This window comes from Myotis yumanensis, unplaced genomic scaffold, assembly GCF_028538775.1.
Source record: "Myotis yumanensis isolate MYYU_CA2020_CCGP unplaced genomic scaffold, mMyoYum1.0.hap1 SCAF_4, whole genome shotgun sequence".
NCBI classification, from domain to species: Eukaryota; Metazoa; Chordata; class Mammalia; order Chiroptera; family Vespertilionidae; genus Myotis; species Myotis yumanensis.
In genome coordinates this window covers 36,359,068-36,366,342 of record NW_027223755.1, presented here as the reverse complement: position 1 = coordinate 36,366,342, position 7,275 = coordinate 36,359,068, and the positions used below count along the sequence as shown (strand labels likewise).

The window sequence follows — 7,275 nt, the reverse complement described above, 5'->3', positions numbered from 1 at the left end:
CCCCCTGTTGGTCAGTGCGCTCCTACAGGGGGAGTGATGCTCAGCCAGAAGACTCCCCCACCTCCACTGCAGGCGGGCGGTAAGAAGTGAGGGGTCCTGGATGGTGAGAGGGATGTCCTACTGCTGGCTTAGGCCCGCTCCCCTAAGCCAGCAGGCGGACATCCCCCAAGGGGTCCCAGACTGTGAGAGGGTGCAGGCCGGGCTAAGGGACCTCCCCCCCAACCCAGTGCATGAAATTTCGTGCACCAGGACTCTAATAATAGAATAAGACGGTTAGAGACATTGAAGGCATTTTGACTGTCATTTAGTGGCTCCTGGTACTATTGTATTTATATCCAAGAGTCCTGTGGGCATTTCCTAGAAATTACTTCCCCAAATCCAGATTTGTGTAAAGAAGCCCCATGTTAGGGCTGGGAGGACACAGATGAGTAGAGTTACAGTTGGGGTTAGATCAGGCAGCCTACAAGGTTCTTGCTAACTCTAAGATTCTCTGAATTGTTCCAGACTTGTAAGGTGAAACTTCCAAAGCACCTTTGCAGGTAATTCTACAAATGACCCTGCTCACAACCGCCACACCTCTTCCTGGAGAATGGCTCTCTTTGACGCTTGGAGTCACTTCAGAAATGAGTGAATTCCCTAGGGCAAATCTTTTTGAGAAGCTGTAGGCAATTTGGTTGAAATCTTCATGCACTATTGCAGGCTGGGACCCTCCCGTGCTGATAAGGGTCAAGCAGAGCATTAGTGCCTTGATTAATTCTCCCTCCCGGAGGAGTCTTCTTTACCTCAAGCAGAATGGTTCTTAGTTTGTTTGAGAAACATAATGTAAGTCTTACAGAAGGAAAAGGACTCCGAAATGGCTTTCTAGGTGCTTCTTAGAATCAAGTCTTGCTTCTGACAGAGGTTGAATTCATGAGGATTGGGGAAAGTAGGTTTTCAATAGCAGTATTCCATTAAATGCAAAAAAAGGGATCATTCCAAATCCAAAAGCTATTCTTGCCTGTTACATTACCCTTCTCAGAAACCATCTATCACAACATCAAAATTTCAAAATGCATAAGAATAACAGTAGCCATTTCGACTCTCCCTCTTTCTATTATTATTATATTTGTCAATGTAAGAACCATCCACACCTGTAAGAATTTTTATGAGTTTATTTGAGCCAAACTGACAACAGCTGCCAGGAAGCAAAATCTCACTGGATTGAGAAAATGTTCTGGGAAATGGCAGTTTTGCACCTTATCTATCCTTTCTTCCTATATAATAAAAGGCTAATATGCAAATTGACTGAACAGCTGAGCAACTGGTTGCTGTGATGCGCACTGACCACCAGGGGGCAGATGCTCAATGCAGGAGCTGCCCCCTGATGGTCAGTGTGCTCCTGCAGGGGAGCGCCACTCAGCCAGAAGCCCTGAGCTGGGCTCACGGCTGGTGAGCGCAGCTGGCAGTGGCAGGAGCCTCTCCCACCTCCGGGGTAGTTGGACATTCCCTAAGGGCTCCCTGACAGTGAGAGGGCACTGGCAGGGCTGAGGGACCTCCCCTCTCCGAGTGCACAAATTTTGTGCACCGGGCCTCTAGTCTATATAGAAAAGACTAATATGCAAAGTGTCCCTTGGGAGTTCGACCATGAGACTGGGAGTTTGATAGCTTGCTATGATGTGTGCTGACCACCAGGGGGCGGTGCAGAACATGGCGGTTGACCAGCGGTGGTGGTGGTGGTGGTGGTGGTGGTGGTGGTGGGGGGCACTGAGGGAGCAAGGGAAGGAGGAGGCAGGAAGGTGGGGAGGCGGGGAACCTGATCGGCCCTGATCGCCAGCCAGGCCTAGGGACCCTACCCGAGCACAAATAATTTCATGCACTGGGCCTCTAGTTTTACATATTACAATAAAAAGAGGAAGGGTAAATGGGTTACATGAAATCCATTGGTGATAGATTAGGGAGATGGGTACAGGATAGTTAATAGTCAACAATTAACAGGGTAAAAATAACAATGAGGGCATTTGTAGTCTCTGTAAAGCAGGGATCCTCAAACTTTTTAAACAGGGGGCCAGTTCACTGTCCCTCAGACCGTTGGAGGGCCGAACTATAGTTTAAAAAAAAGCTATGAACAAATTCCTATGCACACTGCACATATCTTATTTTCAAGTAAAAAAACAAAAAGGGAACAAATACAATATTTGTATTTGCATGTGGCCCGCGGGCCGTAGTTTGAGGACCCCTGCTGTAAAGGCATGTTTACATGTTTATCAGGTATGTTACCCTAAGATAACAACAGACAGGCTCAGTTAAGGTAAAGATTGACCTTTGTTCTAGGAAAAAATACTGCCTTAAAACATGACTACCTGCTATGAACAGCTTTTAGTTAAAAAGTTTTAATTTTAGAGCATCCTATGTGGTTACTTTAGGTCTCTGAGTTTGTAAGGCTGCCATGCAGGCCTTCCCTGAGTTAGTCAGATTCAGCACATGACCCCTTTTTGTCCACATATTGAATCTTTAGAGAATCACTTTGAGGTGAATTTTATAGATGAAGCTCCGAGAAGTATTTTGTGTAACATGTGGCAGCAGAGAAGTAATGAGTGTTCTTTCCACTCCCCCAAGTCCCTCTGATGTTCCTTAGGCTCCAGCCATTCTACTTCTACCACCCCTGGCTCTCACCAGCACGTATCTACTCCCTTAGGCAAACTTATTGCTGCTGTCTTGATCCTCCCAGACTTCTGTGTTTTCAGACATTGTACCTTCCTCTTTCTCCTGCAGAAGAAAAGCAACTTCTCCTCAACTGCTTGGTAAACTTTCCTCCCTGGGACTTAGTTTCCCCATCTGTAATGCCAGGAATCATCTTTCTTGTTACCCTATCCCTCCCACCTCAGCCAGCTCCTCCCCAGGCACTATGAGCCCATCTTCTGATATACTGTAGGGCAGGAAGTACACAGGGAGCCCAGGGCTTTTGTTACTTATTCTATTCTTACACTTTTCTTAATGTCTTTTTTTAAAATTAAAGAATATATTTTATTGATTTCAGAGAGGAAGGGAGAGGGAGAGAGAGAGAGAAACATCAATGATGAGAGAGAATCATTGATTGGTTGATTGGGAATTGAACAGTGATCTCCTGAGCCATGCCACTGGGCTCTAAATGTCTTATTATTGCTGCCCCAAACTAATTGCTAACATGCTTGGCCAGAGCCTTCAAACTTCTATTGCTTTGTCTCTTTCCTGGTTCCTGAATCTCATCTTCTCCAGTTAGTAGCTGTTGACCTTGGGCAAATAACATCACTTTTTTGAGCTTCAGTTTTCTCATCTGTAGGAAATGGGTTGGTAATATCTATGCTGCATGGATTAGTTGTGATGATTTTAACAGACAATAGCTTATAGGAAAACACCTGGCAAAGAGTAGCCACTTGGTTCATTTTAGTTTTCATTTTTCTTTATTTTGGCCTTGGAAACAGTAATCTTTTACACAGAAACTATCAGTAATCTCTTAAACCTAGTCTGCCCAGACACCTGAGCCCCTTCACATTTCTGCCTCCATGTGCCCATGTGTATCCTCTATTCCCAGACCCTCAATGCCTTTGAGATGACTGGTTTTGGGGGTCTGCGCCCTCCTTCTGCGACACCCTTTCTTGCTTCCCTGTGTCTTCTAGGCTGACCTCTGTGCCATTACCGCCATGCTCTTTTTGATGCCATAGCCACGTGCTGCTTTGCATACTTCAGGGATTACTGTCAGGATCAACGGGGATGATTTATGCAATAAAAAATGCTTTGCAAAGTAAGATGGGGTGAATTCACATGCATTATGATGATGATGACTATCACTCCTGCACTATCTTCAGATGACTAAAAATATCCACCCAGCCTGGACCTTCTCAGCATAATCTTATCTCTTGGACTTCCCCACACTGGATGAGCAGTCTGACAGTTTAAGCAATGGAAGAACTTGTGGGAGACAGCAGTGTTGGGGGTGGAGAATGCCTGAGTAATGAATTACCTTCTTTAGGGTCCCAGTGGGAAACCAGGCACCCCGGAAAGCATTAATTGACCTCAGTTGAGTGAATGCGTTAGGCCCAGCAAGCATTTCATTTGCTCAGGCAGCCCATTGTGATGATGACATTAAATAATCATTATCATTACATGGAAATCCTGTCAACTTGGGGATTTAGAAAGTGTTTCTCAAGTCACATACATATAAGCAACCGAAATGCACAGAATGTTCATCTAGAAGAAAGTATTTGTGAAGACAACATTTGTTTGTAATTGTCAGCATTTGGCAAAGGCAGGAAATGAAAGAATGAAATGAACCACAGCTTTGGATTCCTTCCAGTGTTTTTTCCAATCCCAAATCTTCAAGGCTAGGGAGGGAGGCCTTCCTGTCGTGGGCCATGAGCTCCAGGGAGGGGAGTAGGAGCCTGCAACTCCCCCACCCCCTTGTCTAGGAAGTCATTTCAAAGGGAGCTGCCTCCAGGGAAAAGCAATAGCCCATTGGCCAATATTTATTTATAGTCTTATACCCTGTAAACTTGTCTTCTTTTAAAAAATTAAGAGCAAAAAGTATTTTGGTTCTTGTTTGTTTGCACCACCTCCAGGCACTCGTATCTGTTTTCCTTATTTCTGGGCTGGTTGCTCAACATCTTTGGTCTTGATGAAACTGGTTTCATTCCTCAGCCCTTCCTTATTATTAATGTTCTTATTATTGGTTAGTTCTTTTATGTTTGCAGTGTCCTTGACAATCTTTTTTATTAGCTGTTCTTTACAACAACACAGTAAGGTGGATCAGCCTTACTGAATATTTATCCAACAAATTGTCCAACATTTTCTTTTGTTGGCTTTTCTTAAGATTTATTACGACCATTTTTTTCCTTCTTTCTCAGAGTCGCCCTTCTGCAAGAGACTTATTTCATGCTTGTTCTTGTGGGGCTACGGGAGCCAGGGGCTGATGTCATCTGCTTTCCATTGTGTTTGGCTTCTTCCTCCCCTGTGGCTTTCTCACCCTCCTCACAATTATTGTTGCCTCTGCTGTTCATGGAAATGGTGCTCAAGTAATCTAAGGTGGGTTTGAGTAGAGGGCTTCTTTCTTCTTTTTATTAACTTTTGGGCACATTTCTAAGAGGCCACTGGCTATCAGGTCTTCAGCACATGATTCATTACCAAATAATATTTTGTGGTTGTCGTTGCTGTGGTTGGGTATATATTTACTCTAAGGTGAATCGCTGGACTGTCAAGCTATAAAGAGGGATGTTTCAGGGATGGCTGGGGATTTGCACTTAAAAAAAAAAGATCTTAGAGAGAGGAAGGGAGTGAATGAGGAAGAGGGGGAGGAAGAGGGAGAAACATTGACCAGTTGCCTCCTGCATGCACCCAACTAGGGATCAAACCTGCAACCTGGATACGTGCCCTGACCAGGAATCAAACCCACCACCTATTGGTATATGGGACGAAGCTCCAGCCAACTGAACTACACTGGCCAGCGCTGGGGATTTGTACTTTAACAAAAAAGAATATCAATTCTGATCAACCAAGAAATGACCACATTTTCCCAAACCCACCATCATCACCACTTCTACTACCACCATCTCTTCCACACAAGGACTGCCATACCCAGTCTTGTACCACCACGAAAAGATACTATATTATGTTTCTCTCTATGCACATATACCAAGATATTCTGGTGTCTAGGACTTTATAAGTAAACAGATTGTCTCCAAATACCATTGAAAAATTATTTGAATACATAATATGTCTGTAATCCTTTGTACTTCTCCATTACACTTACATCATGTTAAAGTTATTGTTGACTTGTCTTCTTTACTCACTAAACTCTGGTTTTCTTGAGGGCAGAGACCATATCGTACTCTTCATCCACCAAGTACTGTGCAAGGCACTAGCAAAACTTTTTAGGGAGTTAGTAAATGTCTGTTGAGTGAATGTTAAAATACTCTGATTAAATGAGAAAATGCTTTTGCAAACTATAAAATGTTTTATAAATTAGTAAGGACCATTGAAATATAACTTCTTTTTATTATAATTGCATTACTTTGTCTATACAGCAATGAAGGATAAATTTGAATCCTGTGAAGCTTGATAAGAAATACTTACCCACTTTATAGAACAAGAATGATGGCATTTGATGGAATTTGCAAAAGATTAAAAAGATCATCATCATCATCATCATCATTATCTTTGTTTCTGATCCCATGCTTCGGCACAGAGTCATCCACATGAAGAACAACCCTGTTTCCTGGGCTGAGGTTTAGAATCAGCTCACCACTGGATTGCACTAGCCAACATAAAAACATGGAATGCTTCAGGAATTGGCATGTCAACCTCACACAGGGCCATGCTAATCTCCTCTGTACTGTTCCAGTTTCAGTATATGTGCTGCCAAAGCCAGCACCAGCCATATTATTTTGACTGGTTTCTGATGTTGGGTCTTCTTGGTCACCTGTGGCAATTGAGAGTCCAGCAATGGGTGGGATGATAACCTCTGACTGTGTTTAAAATTCATTAAAAAATTCTCTGCTGCCCTAACCGGTTTGGCTCAATGGATAGAGCCCAGATTCAATTCTAGTCAAGGGCATATGCCTGGGTTGCGGGCTCATTTTCCAGTAGGGGACGTGCATGAGGCAGCCGATCAATGATTCCCTCTCATCATTGATGTTTCTATTTTTCTCTCCCTCTCTCTTCCTCTCTGAAATCAATAAAAAAATAAATAAATAAAAAATTCTCTGCTGTACCAGTAGGTATTTTAGAAAATGTCCTAAGTGAAGTTGTACTTACATGGGTTCTAGGTGTAGGTGGTTCTGGAAAGCTATGAGTTATTCTGTGCTGTACCAGATTTAAGCCAATGGAATAGCAGTTGCCAAAGCAATCAATGTTCTTAGCAGTTTGAAAATGGTCCAATATTCCAGAACTCTCCCCACTATGGAACTTATCTTAGAGGCTGTGAAGAAGGGAGAAAAGTGTTCTTCCATCCACAATCTCCTGGTATACTTCTAAAAAAAAAAATACATGAGCCAGTTATTTCTGCAGAACAAACATTACACATAGTGATTAAAAAATAAGTTCTACTTTTGAGACTGGCACATTTCAGGTACTTAATAAATACTGGCTGAGTGAATAAATGAATGAATTTAGCCTTCCTGTCCTAGCTATCCAAGATGTTTAACATTTGCATGTAAAAAAGGCCCAGGAATAACTTTACTGGCTTCCACCCAAGGGTATGCTGGGGTCAGTCAACAATAGGGGAAGAACTCTGAGTTGGAGCCAAGTCCACTTACAAGAAGCAGC

The 7,275-nt window shown here is 43.1% G+C and overlaps 1 non-coding gene across 1 annotated transcript; it reads right to left on the bottom strand.

The window, feature by feature from the left end:
• Positions 1-6,276: 6,276 nt before the first annotated feature.
• On the bottom strand, positions 6,277-6,382 carry LOC139009600 (U6 spliceosomal RNA). Its single transcript, XR_011471335.1, has one exon. It is a non-coding gene; the product is annotated as a U6 spliceosomal RNA (small nuclear RNA).
• Between the last annotated feature and the right edge of the window lie 893 nt (positions 6,383-7,275).